Raw genomic sequence first — 16,723 nt, 5'->3', positions numbered from 1 at the left:
TATTCCACCTCTCCAAGAGGCGGTAGCTAGGTTGATGGGAGAATTCTTTCATCGACCTAGTGCTGTCTATACCAGGGGTTAGGCCAGTTTAACTGCATTGCTCAGAGGTGTTGATTTTTTCACACCCCTGAGCGCTGTAACTATATTGACCAAATGTCCTAGTGTAGACCAGGCCTTAGATCAGATTAACTACGCCACTCAGGGGTATGGATTTTTCACACTCCTGAGCAACGTAGTGATGCCGACCTAATTTCCTAGTGTACACGAGTCTTGAGATAAATACAGGTTGGGACAGATTGTTAAGCAGAAGCGGTAACGTGGGAGGTGGTCACTTGAAATGAAATGGGTAATTGGGGGTTAGATTGTTATGCATAAAGGGTCTGAAGTGGATAGTTAAAGGTAGCAGGCTTTGGGGCATGTTACAAATTGTTGTAATGAGCCATAAAACCAGTGTCTCTGTTATGTCCATGGCAGAGTTATACATTTAAGTTCCCAGGCTTGCCTTCTCTGAAGGTGTTGTGCAGGTTTCCCCTGAGGACAAGTATGGAAAGATCAGATATGGAGTGATCACTTTGTGAAAAGTGTTTGCCCATGAACGATCTGGTGTTTTTGTCGTTTATCATTTTTCTGCAAACAACATATTGAATAAATGGTAACCAAATAGCTAAGTATGTATTGGTCCTCTGTCTATTTTGCTGGGTACCTTTTTGGTGGCAGGCCACATCTTTAAGGCTGGTTAATGGCAAAATAATCCAACAGCGCTGTTCACAGTGGCTAAATTCCATGACTGCGTTGTTTCATTGTGTAGAAGGGGATCATTTTAAAGCTATCCAGAGTGTGCACTGGGGACATTTCCCTTTGGCCAGGAGTATGATCTAACATATTTTATCGATTTGATATCGGATTGCTAATTATGTTGTGACATGGTAGGCTGCCCTGCAGAGGTCAGCAAGCAATTATACTTCCAGTGATCTGACCCAGTGCGTATGCACTGATTTATTTAAACACTCGGTAGACGTGACCTTCGCTTGTGTTGGGTTTAATCCAGTGCTGGGGATCGGGGGGAGAGCTTGGCTTATGCTAGTGGTGTCTGTAAATGAAAAGTGACATGAGCTGCAATTCATTCACATGGCAGCCACATCTTGAATGTTCGTCTGGAAGGAGCATGTCCATGGTTGGAAAGGGGTTGCACCTTGCAGATGGCAGGACTATCCACCCCATGGCCCTGGACCAGCTCTGATGTTACCTCCTCCCCATCATCTCCCCTTCCGAGGCAGCATGGCTCTAGTGTACTGTTGGCAGCTGCCCTGCTCTTACAGGAGGTCCCATGGGGGGGTGAGCTGGAGGAGAAAATGATGTAAAGGTAATGCAACCTTGTGGCACAGTGTATGTCACCTCTGGCTCTGTCTTTGTGCATCCTTCCTCCCATACAGCTCCCTAGGATTAGAAGCGGGTCCAGGAAGAAGCAGATGCAAGGTGACAATCCCACCCCTTTATTGTAGAAAGGCCTCTGTCATAAATAAAAAGGGAAGGGTAACCACCTTTCTGTATACAGTGCTATAAAATCCCTCCTGGCCAGAGGCAAAACCCTTTCACCTGTAAAGGGTTAAGAAGCTAAGATAACCTCGCTGGCACCTGACCAAAATGATCAATGAGGAGACAAGATACTTTCAAATCTGGGGGGAAAAAAGCGTTTGTCTGTCTGTGTGATGCTTTTGCCGGGAACAGATCTGGAATGCAGCCTTACAACTGTTAGTTAGTAAGTAATCTAGCTAGAAATGTGTTAGATTTCCTTTTGTTTAATGGCTGGTAAAATAAGCTGTGCTGGATGGAATGTATATTCCTGTTTTTGTGTATTTTTGTAACTTAAGGTTTTGCCTAGAGAGATTCTCTATGTTTTGAATCTGATTACCCTGTAAGGTATTTACCATCCTGATTTTACAGAGGTGATTCTTTTACCTTTTCTTTAATTAAAATTCTTCTTTTAAGAACCTGATTGCTTTTTCATTGTTCTTAAGATCCAAGGGTTTGGGTCTGTGTTCACCTGTACAAATTGGTGAGGATTCTTATCAAGCCTTCCCCAGGAAAGGGGGTGTAGGGCTTGGGGGGATATTTTGGGGGAAGACGTCTCCAAGTGGGCTCTTTCCCTGGTCTTTGTGTAAGACGCTTGGTGGTGGCAGCATACGGTTCAAGGACAAGGCAAAGTTTGTACCTGGGGGAAGTTTTTAACCTAAGCTGATAATAATAAGCTTAGGGGGTCTTCATGCAGGTCCCCACATCTGTACCCTAAAGTTCAGAGTGGGGAAGGAACCTTGACAGCCTCCCTCAGAAAGCACTCTTCAGAAACCCCCTCTGCATCCTTGACTTCAAGGGAGACAACCCCGGCCACTTGAAGACTTGGACTTTGTGAGTTTTGCACTGGAAAATAGTTCATGGATGTTTATTGGTATCAACCATATTGGCAAACCACCATTCACAAAGAATGGATGGAAAACACTGGGTATAAGCAATTGTGGGGTCAAGGCGCCATCTGGAGGATGGTGTGGATTGCACTCTCAGCAAATTTGCGGATGATACTAAACTGGGAGGAGTGGTAGATACGCTGGAGGGGAGGGATAGGATACAGAAGGACCTAGACAAATTGGAGGATTGGGCCAAAAGAAATCTGATGAGGTTCAATAAGGATAAGTGCAGGGTCCTCCACTTAGGATGGAAGAATCCAATGCACCGCTACAGACTAGGGACCGAATGGCTAGGCAGCAGTTCTGCGGAAAAGGACCTAGGGGTGACAGTGGACGAGAAGCTGGATATGAGTCAGCAGTGTGCCCTTGTTGCCAAGAAGGCCGATGGCATTTTGGGATGTATAAGTAGGGGCATAGCGAGCAGATCGAGGGACGTGATCGTTCCCCTCTATTCGACATTGGTGAGGCCTCATCTGGAGTACTGTGTCCAGTTTTGGGCCCCACACTACAAGAAGGATGTGGATAAATTGGAGAGAGTCCAGCGAAGGGCAACAAAAATTATTAGGGGTCTAGAACACATGACTTATGAGGAGAGGCTGAGGGAGCTGGGATTGTTTAGCCAGCAGAAGAGAAGAATGAGGGGGGATTTGATAGCTGCTTTCAACTACCTGAAAGGGGGTTCCAAAGAGGATGGCTCTAGACTGTTCTCAATGGTAGCAGATGACAGAACGAGGAGTAATGGTCTCAAGTTGCAGTGGGGGAGGTTTAGATTGGATATTAGGAAAAACTTTTTCACTAAGAGGGTGGTGAAACACTGGAATGCGTTACCTAGGGAGGTGGTAGAATCTCCTTCCTTAGAGGTTTTTAAGGTCAGGCTTGACAAAGCCCTGGCTGGGATGATTTAACTGGGAATTGGTCCTGCTTCGAGCAGGGGGTTGGACTAGATGACCTTCAGGAGTCCCTTCCAACCCTGATATTCTATGATTCTATGATTCTATGGTCAGAACCTGCCATTCATGTTAGCGAAGAGATCCCTGCACCTATGGAGAAGAGTGGAAATAGATTACAACACGAAGCAGGGATTTGGATCAGTGCCTGACGCACCCACCCTGGCAATAGGTGTTGGCTCTGGTGATTGAGCCTTGCTGACTTGCTGTTGAAAATAACTCACTCACTCCAGCCTTGCTGTGAGGGAGGTGGGAGTGACTCCCCAGAGAGAAGATGGTGGGTTTGGGCTGAACAGTCTGGAGAAAGAAACCCTAGGAGCAGCCAAGCCCAATGGGATGGCTCAAACTGGAATTTGTGCTGGATTGTTGCTAGTTTCTTTATTAACATTCAAATGTCAGCCAGCGCTGCTATATACAGAAAACCCCCTTTGCAGTTTTTTGTCCTTACGTGTGCATTATACGTGTATTTGTTATAAGCCAAGGCTATCGTCACTTTGAATGGAGGTGGCTAGTTCTTTCTTGGGCATTTGTTTTTTCAACAAAAAATCAAAACTTTCTGTGGAGAACAGACACTTTTCTCAAAAAACGCCCAAGTTGGTTAGTCAAATTGTTTAGTAGAAAAACCAGCAGGTTTATCAAAATATGACCAGCCCTGGAGGGTATTTTGATGTGCGCCTGTCTGATGCCTTGGCACTAGAACTAGCCCTTGTTAATGCTGCTCTGATCAAGACAGAAGTGGACACTTAAAATATTATCACCGCTTTCTGACCCGAACAGCTAGCCAAAGTCTGTGGTCCCAACAGCATTCCAGTTGGGAATAGAAATTGACAATGGAGCCTGGTATTTTCTTTGATGCAATCTTGTCGACTTACAAGGAATGTACCAAGTCCTGCTTCTCTGAATGCTGCAGAAATCAAAACAGAGGTGAATGTCTTTGCTTACAGCCTCTTTAGCCAGCACCTGACCCCGAAGTCCTTTCTCTAGCTTCTGCAGGCTCATGCACTGGGCTTGTTCAGGCTGTCCCCACATCTCTCCCAGTCTGCCTTCCTTCAGCTTGTTCAGTATCTCTGATACTGACCTGATCCATAACAATGTTTAGCCTAACCCACTGCAATGGGGTTTATTAATAGGACAGAGTCTTTCAAGCCACTGATTGAAAATCCATCCCAAGAGAGTGATGAGCCAAGGCTGTTAACATTTCGTTGCTGTTCAGGGGTTTATATGCACTCAGCTTAGTTACCATTGCCGAGTCTTCATTAAGCAGTGTTCCCACATCTCTGAAAACATTCACCAGCCAGCTGGCACTTGCTGGAGTCTCAGCTGGGAGGCCATGGACTGATCGGGCAATAGAGCAAGCTACCTTCTTACTCATAGAGGCTGTGCTTTCAGGTCAGGCCTGAGGCACGCGATTGGAAGCATACAGGGGAAGCTTGCATTGTGTCCTGGGGAGAAATGGAGGATTTCCTTTGCTCTAGAATGGGAGTGTGAAATGCTTCGTGCAGTGGCTGATCTGCTAATTCTAATGACGCAAGACCCTGTTTGCATTGAAACAAAGGAAATCGAAAGGGCGAACTGAGCTATGCAGCTTCACTGAGTCCCACAGATGTGAAAAGAGGCAGGTGAACAGTGTTGAGGATAGCCAGCCTACGCCTGAATTAAAGAGCATGGCAAGCGCTCCTTGTCTCCTTGGAAGCTGGGTACACTTGGGACACATCTTCATGTGGAACTGTCGTTTCTCTAAGTTTTTCTTTCCGTTCCCCTGGAAGAGAAACATCAGCCCCAGAGCTGCTGCCATGGCCATTTAGAGCCCACTCACTTTGGTTCTCCTAGGGCTGCTGCTGCTCCTGTGGCTTGAGGATTAATCTGTCTTTACACTGCAGAGCCACAGGTATGAAGCCAATCGTCTGCTTAAGTGACCGAAGTGCTGATGAGACCTGAATGCTATCAGCTGCTGGCCAGAATTTGGGCACTGGAAGGCTGGGCCAGGACTTTCTGTGTGGGACAGGACCTGGCGCAGCGGGAGCTTTGAAGTGTGACATGGGAGAATTGAAACAGCTCTTCAGGAAGTCATGGAGCTAGTGCTGATCTGGCTGGGTTAAGGGAAACAAAGTGTTAAATGTTTCGGCACACGTTCAGCCTAGTCATGTTTGTTTTAGGCAGAATTTGGAGAAAAGGGGTGAAAAGGGCAAAAAGTTACTGCAGGGCTCCAAGAAAAAAATACATGAGGCAAAAATACCAAGATTGCTAAGTACAAATAAACAGGCTGGACTCGGCCAGAATAGATCACAAGACCAATGCTGTTCCCTCTGACTTGGATACAGTCAAACAGATTTCCACCCTTGTACTAGACGTGCTGAGATCTGTGGTTTTAAGGGTCTTGTGTTATTGACACTGCCTTAGAACATGGACAGTTATTGCTGTGGCATGAGTCGGGCTGCTTGTTGAGTAGGACATTATCCGAAGAGCACCCAGCTCCGGTGCTCCATAATCTGTTCTGAGCACCACCAAATGGGATGCCAGGTGTTGGCTTTAACCGATGAAGCCCTAAATGGTTTGGGACTTGGTTTACCTTGGGGGCCGCCGATGGAGCCATTCCCCCCTCCCCCCACACCTTCAGGTGGGTGTTTAGCCCACATGGGTCTCTACCTGCTTCTCTGGGCTGGCCAGCGGGCACCCGAAGCTGTCCTCGGCCATGAAGATCTTGGTGTCTCCTGTCTCCTTCTCCAGCCCCATGGCGGCTCCGCTCATGCGCTGCCTCTGGGGTGCCCGGGGCTCTGCGGGCTCCGCTGCTGCCCTGAAGAAGTGGGCAGAGACCCACCTGGGCTGAACACCCACGTGAGTGCCCAGCTGCCTCCACGGGCTAATCTCTGCTCGCCTCCCCTGGCCGCTGGGTCCTTGCGAAGCAGGCGGCTGCAGCCCCTGTGGCTGAGCTTGGGCACCTCCTTGTCTCCCCAGGAGCCCGGGAGGTTCTGTGCTTCTAACAATATGTTTTAACATAAGTGGTGCAGGGTGGCAGCAGAGCCCTGCATAAAACGTGGGGGTGCTGCAGCACCTCCTGCACCCAGGGCCGCTGTTGGGGGTGCGGGAAGCAAAAGGGGCAGCTGCCCCAGGGCCTGGCGATTTAAAATGGCCCAGGGCTCCTGGCCCCTGCCATTGCGACCTGGCCCCTGCCATTGCGGCGGCAGCAGTGGCTGGAGCCCTGGGTCCTTTAAATCACTGCCAGAGCCCCGGGGGTGCAGCCCGGCCAGCACTGAAGCCCTGGCTGGGGGAGGCTAGCCTCCACCCTGCTTCTTCTGGCCGAGGCCCCACCTCTTCCAGGGGCCCAGAGCCAGCCCCCACACCTTGCCCAGGGGCCGGCAATTCTGTTGGAACCCTGCCAGCACCCCTAGTTCCCTTGCCTATGGTCCCAGCTGCCACCCCACGGCCTGTGTCCAGGTCTGGACCTGCACCTGGGGTGGACAAGGATCTGACTTTATTTTTCTTGGCTGGGTCCTGGGGGGAGCGGGAGGGCACGAAAATGAAGCTGCACACAGGGCCCCACTAACTCTAAAACCACCACTGAGTCCCAGTGATTGGAGTAAAATATTCCTAGATTATAAAACCAGCAGGGGCCATTCTGACCATCTGATGTAAGCACCTGCATAACACAGTGTGACAGTCCCCAGGGTACAATCTGGACTGTTGAACAGCTGTGTCCTCTCAGCCCTTCAACCTGGGGTGCCTTTCACACTGCTTCACTGTGAGAATAACCACTCTTGGTCTGTTTGCACACCGCCTGTAGCATGCAAAATCACTCCTACCTGAATTATATAACTGCTTCTAGCCACCCGCTCCTGAATTATACTGCAGAGTGACACCAGCAAATTCCCAGTCCCAGACATATCCCCAGAAGAGTGCATCTTGTACTGCCTAGCTCTTTCCTTCTGTTTTCCTGCACTAAAAGCTCATAGAAAGTCCATTGTTTCATTAATAGAAAATTATATGCACAAACCCTGTTATCTCAAATGGAAGTTCCAGACACTTCAGTCCAAACACACACTAGTTTAGATAAAACAAGTTTATTAACTACAGAGAGATAGATTTTAAGTGACTACAAGTAATGAGGCATGAAAGTCAGAATTGGTTACAAAGAAGTAAAAGGTAAAACACAAATTAATACCTAACTTATCAAGCTAAGTGGACTTAAAGCAAAAAGGTTTTTCTCACCACAGGTCTGGCTCACCACTGGTCTCACCACTGGTCTCACAGCAGTCTGGCTGGATATTTCAGGCAAGACCTCTCCCCCAATTTGACGATGCTCCTTTTATCTTTCAAATGTTGTTGATGCCATGAGTAGAGATGAAGGGAAAGAGGTGATTTGTATCCTCTGTTCCTCATTTTTATATCTTTCTCTCCTCTCTGAGAATCATCTCCAGGCTGGGGGTCAGGTGACAGCAAGTCTGTCTGCCAAGGTGTAACTTTCTCACTCACACCCTTCTTCCTGCCAAAGGCTGCTTAACTGGGTGATTGTCCAATTGATTTTGTTGCCACCTGGCTGAGGCATCAGTTTGCTCTTTTCTCTGAGGAACTGGTTTGTGCCAGCTTTTCTAAACATGGAGCATGTCTTAGTAATGTTATAGAATCTTATAACTTTACATACAATGTTGCCACACATGTTTTACCAGGACAATAATGATCAGCAAATTATGAATTTTCAAATGATACCTCACAATGCCTACTCTGTATACAATTTATCATAGTCTTGTAAAACTGGTGAACATAAGGGTACAGTCTGTCACATACTGTCCCCAGAATCTCACCCAGTAATCCCTAGTCAAGCCCATAACTTCTATATGAGCTAGAATATGTCTTTTAGAAAAACATCCAGTCTTGAGTTAAAGACCTAGTGACAGAGAATCCACCACACCCCTAGTTAAATTGATTCAATGGTTAATTACCCTCACTTAAAAACGTGCACCTTATTTCTAGTCTGGAGTTGTCTAGCTGCTCTCTTCTTCTGAATGGGAGTATGGGTTTCAGAATCTGACTCCTACCAAACCAGATCTCCTGTCCTTCTCCTTTGTCTTTGCTCCACAATACGTATATTGTGTTTTTATAACATTCTCTGCAGGTCATTTGACAGAAGTGCAAGAAGGATATTCTTTTACTGGTGCCCAGCCTTTGTGTTTTGTTATGGTGCCTTTGTAGTAGCTGCCCATGATCACATGCCCATGGGGTGGTATTTCTGTCAGGAAGAAGTGAATGAAGCAAGGGGCAAAACCTTTGATTGAAAAATGTGTACTATTCTTGGCAGTTCTGCAGATGGAACAATGAGACCCTTGAGAGCAGAATCTGAAATGATGCCTCATAGTGCTTGGTGGGGAGAGCTGCCTGCCTGAACCCAAAGAATGATGAATTGTCTTTCTTTCCTTTTTTTTGTTTTTAGTACTGAAGCCACCAGCAGCAGCGATTTTGTCCAAACTTTCCGGCTATGCAGTGAAGATCTGCAGCTACGAAGCAGCTTTTTTTTTTTCCTCTCCGTGAAAGGTAGGGAACTCCTCATAATTCGGTTAATAATATACAGCTCAATGTGCATCTCAGGCAGGAATAAAATACGATTTTCACAGCAAGGGGTCACTTCACACTTTAACCTTTGCCTTTGCGGGATTCCAAGGTGTTGACCCTTGTGATATGGACAAGATTGGGAAGAGTGAAACTCGGCTTACCTTCTGGTTTCCCTTATGCCAACTTTCAAAGTCTTTATGTTAAAGATGAGCTTCAGCTGTAGAATTGAGATGCCAGTCTGTATTTTGAATACCCCCAAATTTGGATCTGCTGTATTTGTTCAGCCCATTAAAAAGATGAGGGTGGGTGGGAACTTGATCCAGATCTGAAATAGAACGTGGGTAAGATTTTCAAAAGTGCCTGAGTAATTTAGTAGCCTAATTCTGCTTGAAACTTAAAGCTTTACACATTTTTTACTGAAGTCTGTTTGCAAAATTGAGATCTGGATCTAAATTTGGCTTTCAAACATGACAAGCAATTTTCTATGGAAAAAGATCACGGGTCTGGCTCCCCTACCCTGTATAGTCAGTACGTTTTCCATTTTCTCTCTCCCACGCGTCAGCTGGGGCAAGAAACAAAGTTTTAAAAGCAGGAAAGCTGGATTGCAAAACCACAGGGGCAGGTGCGTGAAACTATTTTTAACTCCTCTTGTTCGGTTGACGAGGCTTCATATCAATGGTGCCATTTATAAACGAAAGGAATTTTGAAAATTAAACGGTTTTGAAAATGTCCTTTTGAAACTTGGAGGTTTCAGTAACTTTGTTGAAGTTGAGCTGCAGAGCACAAAGAAACTGCGTGTGAGTGTGTGTGTGAGAGAGAGAGACTCACCTGTTGTATCACATCTTTAGGACAGTAAGTTCACCAGGGCCTGGAATGTAAATGTACCTGTACCGCACATACCTGGCCTGGTTGGGGCACTAGAGATATGTTTACAGCCTCCCAGCCCGGGTAGACAAACCAGCACTAGCTTCACTCGTGCGAGTGCGCTAAACGTAGCAGTGTGGCCGTTGCAGCACTAGCCACTCGAGTCCAAGCCCGACTAACCCCTGGGTCTGTGCTTGGCTGGCTAGTCTGAACTACCACCTGTGCGGTAACATTCCCACTAGCTATTTTTAGCACGCTCGAGCGGAGCTAGCATGATCTGTCTCCCTGGGCTGGGAAGGTCACTGCCAGTAGGGTGTAGACATACCCTAGGTGCTACTGTGATATCGATATGGCATTGCCAACCTCAGTCAGGAATCACGAGTCAGGCCCCACAAAAATCATGGCATTGGTTTAAAAATCACTTGGGCTGTTTAATCATCTATTTTGGGTAGTTTGTGTTTACCTTGAGGTTTTTGAGCCTTCAGGGTGCACTTGGTTTGCATTTATAAGCTTTTCCCCACTGTCATGAGGGCTAGAAATTTACTGTTTTTAAAAACATGCAAGCTGAGAGTCTCATGTAACCACATGACTCCAGGAGCTGAAGCTTTAAGAGAAACATTAATTCTCATGAGACCAGCAATAAAATTACGAGGTGGACTGGCAACACTGCATAGATGATGATAACCACGAGGTTACGGCATATTAGTTGTACCAGTTATTCAGTCTGCATTTGTTGTAATGTCAAGGTGCAGAATAACTCTACCAGCCTAGGGGTATTTTTAAAAAAGAGAATTTCAGGTGCTCAGTCAATTACTCAATGGCTTTTTGGAAATCATAGAATCATAGAATATCAGGGCTTGAAGGGACCCCAGGAGGTCATCCAGTCCAACCCCCTGCTCAAAGCAGGACCAATCTCCAACTAAATCTATTTAAAGTTCCTATCTGGCCCCTATTACTGTCATATCTGAGCACCTCATGGTCTTTAATGTGTTTATCCACAGCATAGTGTGGTAGGGCAGTGCTATTATCCCAGTTTTACAAATGGGAAACTGAGGCACAGCAAGCCTAAGTGACTTGCCCATGTGGTCACACAGGAAACCAGTGGCAGAGCAGGAGTTGAACCCAGGTCTCCCAAGACCAGTTCCCTAATCACTGGATCATCCTTCTCCCAGACAAAAACCCATTCTCTTTTCCTCTCCTCCCTTCCCCAGTTCTCCTTGGACCAACCGTGGCTGCATAAGCCGTGGCTGCAAAAGGGAAAAAGTAGAGGGTGATTGTATTCATTTGGTCTTAGCTTGTCTTGCAGTACTGTGAAAATAAAACTAAAGGTCTCTAATGCGAGTGCTCATGCATTGGTTGGGAAAACCCTGCATTAGGGGGTGTTTGTGGCTTTGTCAGCTCTCTCTCCAAAGCAGAAATGAAAAAAAGACGTGCCCTGGCCCATGGCTTCTGTTCCAACGGACCAAGTTTCTGCTGCATCAAATCATGAGCAGTGAAGGGCGTGCTGTGGATAGGGCCAGATCCTGTGTTCTTTGAACATTCAGCCTCCCATTTCAATCACGGTGTTGGGTCATGCCTGTATATGCTTGGTTTTCCGTTATTTATTTCAAATTTCTAAAATTCCGCCCTGTGGCTAAGGGCATAGTAACAGAACTGATTAAACACACTTGCAAATCTGTACCTGTTCAGAGGCAAAAGAGAGAAGGACAGTCCCTAAAACAACTAGTCCTTCACTCTCCCTTAGCCAGGCATACCCTTTTCACCCATTTGTCCATTTCATCCACTGGGTTTGTCTTTAACCAAGATTGGGTTGGGGCAGGACTGTCTCACAAGTGGGTCCCTCTCCATCCTTTCTTATAATGCTGAAAAAAAGAGATTATGCTTTAAAGATTATCAAATTTGAGTCTGCTAGACTCAGGCACTCTCAGAAATCTGCTGTCTCTCATACAGGCAGCAGGCAGTGTGTTCTAATGGTTAGGAGCACTGGCCTGGAAGTCACAAGGCCTGGCTTCTGTTTCTGGCTCTGCTACTCACCTACTGTGTCACTCTGGGCAAATCACTTTGCAGCTGTTTTCCCACCCTTTGTCTGTCTAGTCTGTTTAGACTAAGAACTCTTTGGGGCAGAGACTAGCCCCTACAGACAGTGGAAGTTCATTGTTTAGCGGGCCTCTCTATTCGTCCGCAGGACGGGGGTATGCGTCGGGGAGAAGCTGCAGGGGTGCTGATGGTGGGAGTGCACTGAGGGTTACATAGGCTACTCCCTTATGGGTATTTTGTAACCTTGTAGCTTTTTTAACCAAGTCAGATGTTTGCCCCCCATTCCACTGTGTACGGTTTGCTCCGTACTGCATCAGGGTTCACCAGGCTAGTCGGCAGATCTTATTATTAGTTAGCGCTTTTTTTGTTTGTTTGTTTTTTTGTTTTGAGGCATTGGCCTAATATTGCCGGAGATTTGGGTATGCCCAACCCCTTTGCCTACCCCTATTCCCTCGTCCTTGGGAGCGACCCCTAGCATATCCTTCCTGGTTCCCGATGGTCCCTTTTGTAGCGCTCTCATCTGTATATGTAACTGCAGGTTTTATTGCCGCCATATAAGAGACCCTTTTTTTTTTTAATGGTGGGTCGCGGTCCAGAGTGAGTGGTTATTTGTTCCCCCAGGTTAGCTGGGTGATTATTTTGCCAAACTGCAAGTTTACCAGAGTAATACAGGGCCAAAGAGGCAGCGCAATCCCTTAAGGACCGGACACTGAATGCTAACTCATTTATCAAGGTGGTACCCTCGATTGCCACCAGGCCAGCCGTTATTTGCATTAGAGCCCATCGGATTAAGTAATTTTCAGGGTCCTTGTTAGGCTTTTGAGTGGAGGCTACAGCTTGTGCTATAAAGTTACGCCTGCCTATTTGTTTCCCAAATGTCTCCATCAGGGCCAGGAGGCCATCGGCATTGATGACTGCTATTTTATCCAGGGTGGCTCTAATTTCCGGGGCTGCACATACCCCCATGAATCGATAGACTTCTGGGGTAGTTAGCCCTTCTTTGCCTGCCAGTAAAACTGCATTGTTGCACCATTTAGAAAAGGTGTTTTGGTTCAGGGTCCCCAAATAATTAGCCATTGCTTTTAAATCAGTGGCTGACACTGGGACTGTGGTAACGGTCGTGCTACCCCCACCATCTACGGGGGTTGTCACCATGCATCTTTGGATAGCTGCTGTCAGGGCTATGGGAGTGGGAGTGCACCCGTAGTGTAGACATTTTTTGCGGATTATTTTAAATAGGGGTGTTTTTGTTTTTTGGGGGGTGTTTATCTTTTTTTTAAAGTTGGGATGTTTTTGAACAGTGTTTGATTCCATTTTTTTGCTGTAACTGCTGCAACCTGATGGGTTGCAAACCCTAACTTCTGCTAGGCTGCTTAATAATTGATTCGCAGCGATTATGGCTTGCAGGAGCTCTACCCTGCTCTAATATTAGGCTTTTTATTATGCTTTGTAGGACCTGGGGTTTTTTTTATAATTTTTTAAATTTGTTTTATGATTTTTTTGTTTTGTTTTTAATGTTTTTATAGTATTTTTAAGCACGTTTAATTGGCCATGGATTCCCGTACTTACTGCTTTCCAGTTTTTTGCGTTTTGCTTTTTTGTGCTGAGCTTTTCACGCAGTGTGGTGTTTTTTGCTTGGCAATTGGCCAGCTGGAGGAATGCCTCGTTACAGGCTTCCCATAATAGCCAGAGTGCAGCCAGATCCCTTTTTGATGGGTTTGAAGGTTTATAAATCAACAAATATTTTGCCAATTTGTCTTCTAAATCGGCTATTGTGTGGACATTGGCTATTGCTTGTTCTGTCCATGGGCTGTGGCCAAATTTTTGCAAGATCTGTTTAAAAGGGGTGATCTTTTGCACACACGGCAGCTTTTTTAGCTCTGCCAGCGTATTGTCCATAGGGGACTCTTTTCGTTTGAATATTTTGTATTTAAGATATTCAATTGTTATTTTTTAATTATTTTAAGATTTTGTGTTTGCCCGTGCCAGTGCCGGGGCTTATAACTTCTTTTTTTTATTTCTGTTACCCGTCAAAGTGCTGGGACTTACAATTTTAACCCTCTCTGGGCCAGAGGGAGAGACGCTTAGCCTCCCTCTGTATTACTCAGACTACTACCACCGAGGCTTCATACACTAAATATAAAAATCCCTCCCAGGATTAGAGCAAGAAACATTAAGTTCTCCTCTTGAGCTCAGTCTTGCTACGGCTGAGGGTGTATGTCCCTAGGATTTTTCGGTTTGGAGCAAGGATCTCTAAGTCCTCCTCCTACTGCCTGCATTCTCCACCAAAAATGTTATGCTTAAACAAAGCACACGAGATCTTTTATAGGGGAGAGGCAACATGCTGCATTTATTGAGAATACAGCAGTTAGCATATGCTTTTCAATCACACCCACCCACCATGCACACAATCCCGCCAGTCGATGTTTATAGTTACCAGTCCAGAGTCTGGATTAATTTAGTGGCCAGCCAGATTGGTCGCAGAGGGGAGCCGGGCTTTGTTGGTCACAATCCGATGCTTTTGGAGTAGTGGCAAGACGAACCCAAAGTCCCATGGCCAAGCACCCTGTTTTTATAGGGTTTTGTTGCTGTTGAAGTTTATGGATTTTGCTGTTTCAGTTTACGACCGGTTACTCCTTAATTGGTGTTATTTTTTGATGTTAACATTTTAAAACACCGCTGAGAGGGTCATTCTGTCCTGGATTTGATTTAGTCAATTGTGTTTAGGGGTGCCAGCTTCCACCTCAGGGTCGTCAATCTGCCATTTCTTAATTATGGGTGTGCGTTGATGGTTCTTTGGCATTAATAAGTTTTGATAAGTGTTTTTTTTTGGACCATTTAGTTAACAATGGCCTTTACACCTTTTTTTTTTTTTTTTTTTTTTTTTGGATGCACGCATTTCTTATGTACACAAACAATCTTTTACAGAGACCTTTGAGAATACACACAGCAGTATTTTATATCGAGCGAAAAGATATTGTAAATTAAACCTTGCTAAATTTTATAACCAAAACAATTCATATTGAGGCCCAGGCCTTCAACGTTTCTTTAATTTACTTAACATAGACACAATACAGGATTCTCTTACTATCTAAACCTTAAAACAAAAAACTAAAAGGGCCCAATTTGTAATGCATATGGGAAACAGAATCCCATAGTCATAGAATCATAGAATCATAGAATATCAGGGTTGGAAGGGACCCCAGAAGGTCATCTAGTCCAACCCCCTGCTCGAAGCAGGACCAAGTCCCAGAGGGTCATTCCTTTTTGCTATTTAAAAAGGGTGGCTGGCAGGATGAAATCAAATCATACATTACTTCTCATAGTACAATTATAAAATTCTGCTCCTACAGGGGGACAGACCTTGAGTTCCGCTGTGCCTCTGAAATCCAGGTCCAGCAGTTTAAACCCAGTGTGGTGTGGACGCACTAGCACAAGCTTGGAAACATTGAGTTCATGAGCCTGGGTCCCACAGACCCTGGGTTACAATGCTGTGTACACAAACCCAAAAAGGGCCCCTGTGATCCATGAGACTCTATCTTCTTTAACCCCTCTGGTGATGGCTAGGCCACAGAGAAGTTGCTGAGTCTGAAATGCTTCTGTATCAGATATAAGACTAACTCCAGTCGTTGCTTATACACACCAGATGTGTTCACCATAAGATCCTTTAGTGCTCTGCCAGGTATAGCTGAAGTTCGTTTAAATGAGGTATTTTACACACAGTGCCTCCTAGTGGCTGAGTGGCATAATATGGATTAGCATTCCACTACACAGCCCTGTATCGCGTTGGCTAACCCAGGTGGGTCTTGGAACTCAGGCAGTAGAGGCTCATGGATTCAGATCCAGAGGTCCGAGGTTCGCTGCCCACAGCCCACGCGCAGTGCAAATGGAAAATGATGCATCCAGATTACAAATGCTTGTTGCTTACAACTGGATCAAGCCACGTAATTTCTTCTTACAACTGTGTGTGTTACTGTCCCTAGGAGAGCTGCAGCATCTGTGTTGCCAAATAGGATTTGTGGCCAAAAGGAGCTTTTTGGTGACATGGACCCTAGAAATGAGGGTGCGGTCATCAGATCATTATATACCTCTTGCAAATATATGTAGGCCCAAATTTTCAAATGCAGCTACTAATTGTGAGCACTGGGAGCTCATTTTAACACCACGGGCCACAATTCCAGTTCAAGTCAATGGGAGCTGCAGGTGCTTTGTACCTCTCTATATTCGGCCCCTTAAAAAGCTGGGCACTCAGAATTTGAAGCCCCCCAAATGTAGTGACTATTGTTGAAAACACATTAGCTCAGTTTCTCCAGGTCGCACCCACTGAGCAGTGTAATTGGCATCGCTACATTTGGTAGCGCACAGTGTCTGCTTTCTCTTCATGACAGCTGTGGTTCCTTCCGCAGTGCAACAGCTTCCAAAAGCTAAAGATATTTTTGTTTGAATGCAGCCAGGAAGGCAGTCAGTTCTTACAACTGCTTCAAGGCTTGGCTTCCGGCAGAAGCAGATCTAATTTGTCATCCAGCAGCTGTCAAAAGCACTGTAAAATCCTTGGACTCCTGCTGTGTAGAGAACAAACAAACCAATGGGAGATCGGTTGAGAGTGCAGGGACTGATTCTTCACCACCTTGAAACTTGTGTAGTCACTTACACTTGGGCAGAGTGGGTGTTCAGCGATTAGTCAGTGTTTTACATCTACTTTGCTCTGAGGTAAATGATGACACTACAGTGCCTGGGAATGGAGAATCCACTATCTCTGCAACATTGGCCCTGCTTTTCAGTACAGACTTCCTTTGTCTGATGTTATCTGGGATGGAAACACATGCTAGAGCTCAAGGATGCTATCATGTATTGGCTGAGTTCCTGATC

At 45.8% G+C, this 16,723-nt stretch overlaps 1 protein-coding gene across 3 annotated transcripts in view; it reads left to right on the top strand.

The window, feature by feature from the left end:
• GJC2 (gap junction protein gamma 2) overlaps positions 1 to 16,723 on the top strand; it is a 126,851-nt gene that overhangs the window by 31,705 nt on the left and 78,423 nt on the right. For all 3 annotated transcript variants that reach the window (XM_048837384.2, XM_075126060.1, XM_075126059.1), the window contains one exon: positions 8,835 to 8,935. The gene's annotated coding sequence lies outside the window, so the exon portion shown is untranslated. The remainder of the gene's footprint in view (positions 1 to 8,834; positions 8,936 to 16,723) is intronic.

This window comes from Caretta caretta, chromosome 2 (genome assembly GCF_965140235.1).
Source record: "Caretta caretta isolate rCarCar2 chromosome 2, rCarCar1.hap1, whole genome shotgun sequence".
Lineage (NCBI taxonomy): Eukaryota > Metazoa > Chordata > Testudines > Cheloniidae > Caretta > Caretta caretta.
The sequence above is the reverse complement of the archived record's forward strand: the minus strand, read 5'-3'. Positions and strand labels throughout refer to the sequence as shown.